The following is a 2,597-nucleotide window of genomic DNA, read 5'->3' on the forward strand; positions in this document are numbered from 1 at the left end:
TTCGTCCGTAGGCAAGATCGCACATGGCTGGCGCCAGCCTGTCGCCAGCCCTAGGGTTCCCCCTATAAAAGGGAACCGAACCCTAGCCACCGTTGTGGCTTTTTTTTCCCCTTTCTCTCGCGATCAAAACCCCAGGCGGCTCACCCCTTTCTTCTCCAGCGATCTCTCTCTCTTTATCTCTGTTCTCACGTGATTGGGAAAGAGATTTGAAGGAGGAATTTATTATGGAGAAATTAAGAGGGTTATTTAAGAAGTGGGGGAATCTTACTGTAGCTACAGTAACGATTATATTTATTGAGGAATCTTAAGTTTGAGATTCGCTCTTAAATTGTAATTTCTTATTGAGATTAATAAGAAATTTACTGTGTGGCTCCCGAGGACGTAGGCAGTTACCGAACCTCGTTAAATCTTGGTGTACTTTTTCTATTCTGCGTTTCTGCTGTCTTAGGGATTTTGGCGTTAAATTCCCAACACGAATTATATATGTAAATCGTGTATCTTTTGAGACGACGTCAACCAAACCCACCGTTGTTCGGTTTGCCATCGTCTGTTTTATGAAATTTCCCCTCGGATTGAGAAATATTAGAGTTTTTGTCAGTTTTTTACTATTTTCGGTAATATTTTAAAAGTCTGTTTTGATTTGTTTTGATTAGGAAGCAAATCCGGTTTTATTCTAAATTTGACCAATTTACTTCCTAATCATAGGGAGTCTTTTAAGGAGAGTTTTGTTACTTCTATTTTTGGCAAAGTTCGGGTCATAGTAGGAGTTTTGTTTATTTTCTATTTAAACAGAGTATTGTAAGCCCTAGATGCATAACTTTTTTAACAATAAAATTCTTCTTTAACATCTTCATGAACTCAAAGTTCTTTTTGGATTAGCAGATTGTTCTTTGTGGATTTAGGGAACACCCCTAGGTAATTTTGAGATTTTCACTTCGAAGCTGTGTTACATAATGTCCCAGAATGTTAAGTTCCTTCAGCTGCAAACATTTATATTCACTTGAACCTGTAGTTGAATTGAAGGATAGTTGAATTGAAGGATGTATAGATTATTGTATAACTAACATTCCAAAGGCTTTGGCTACTGTTGTAGTTTTTCTCCACCAAAGATTTCTCAAGAGCCATTTGAGGATATGTTGTACCAAAGAATTTGCCACCAAAAGCAAGAGAAATGGCATTACCCAACATCACATTTCCTTTGACATTTCTCAAAGAAAGATCAAATCTCAAGTCTACAATTGAATTGCCATCAGGATATATTTCACTTCCCAAGCTAGTATAATTGTGTTCGCAAGAACTCTTTAAAGGGTCAAATTTAGCGTATGCATACTTGAGACCAGGAACTACATTACCTAAATTAGTACCCATACTCTAAAATGAAACTGATTTGAAATACTCAGGAGTATTCTTGTCTTTCATACTCCAGATTTGCCCCAAAATGTTGTTCCGATTATCAATCGTGATGACAGAAGGAAACCAAAGGTTCAATCCAATTGTGCATTCACCAGCCGATGAATCTTTAAAATAAATCTTTTGATTCTAGAACTGGGCAGGCTACTAGACAAAGGAGCCTAGTTTCCCAATCCCAGTACCCCTCAGCAGCTACAGAATTTCCTGGAATCAACTTGACATAATTATTAACACTTGTATTATAGAATCCTACGAGTGTATGTACCTTGCCATTTCCAGAACAGAAACTTTGGTCCAAATTCAAGGTTGGCAAAATACTGAGAGTGTACTGATTAGAAAATGGAACACAGTTCACAGGAGAGCAATCTCTTCCATGTTCCAATCAATACTGGCATGGCAGTAAACTTTGAAGGTAATTACAGGTCAAATCCAAGCAGTTCTATAGGAACCTTCACGCTGGAGCAAAAATCTCTAACTTTGGGCATCTGGGTATAGCTATAATTCCTCGAATCATAGCCTAATATCGAGATTGAATCAAAATAACTCGGGCTTTTGGGTAAATCTAGGCTCTTAATTACCCCACTAACAACACTTGAAGAAATGTTTGAATTAGAATGATAGTTGAGTTTAAATACTATCGAGAGCTTCAAAGTGCTACCAGAAGCAGCAGAAACAGAACCAGAGCCTACCATGAAGACTTTTCTTGTAGATTTTGACCAGAAACCTAAAAGGATTTCAAAGTTCACATGTCTGTGGTTGGAAACGATGCTGATTCAACATATGAGGTGAAAAACGCCATCAGTTTTGTGAGAGTGACTTGAATAAGTCAATAAAAACGGCCACTAATTGTTCTAATCTTGCGGCACCATTTAGTCAATCTTTGCAACTCTCTTAAGCCTATCTCAACCTTAGCCCCTCTATTCCACCTACCGTGTTGTCTCCTTCATGGCCTATAAAAGGAGTTGTGAAGTATGAGGAAATGGTATCAGATAGAGAGAGGAGTTAGAGAGAAGAGAGAGAGAGACAGAAAGGGTTAGTTTATTTCTTTGTGTGATTCTTTAGTGGGGTTAGAGAGTGGTCTTCTTTGTAATCTTTTTTTTATAATTAGTGAATTTCTCTGCTGTTATCATTTGTAGACGTAGGTCATACTGACCCAATCACGGTAAATCTTTGTGTGTTGTTCTCTG

This window comes from Asparagus officinalis, chromosome 1 (genome assembly GCF_001876935.1).
Source record: "Asparagus officinalis chromosome 1, Aspof.V1, whole genome shotgun sequence".
NCBI lineage: Eukaryota > Viridiplantae > Streptophyta > Magnoliopsida > Asparagales > Asparagaceae > Asparagus > Asparagus officinalis.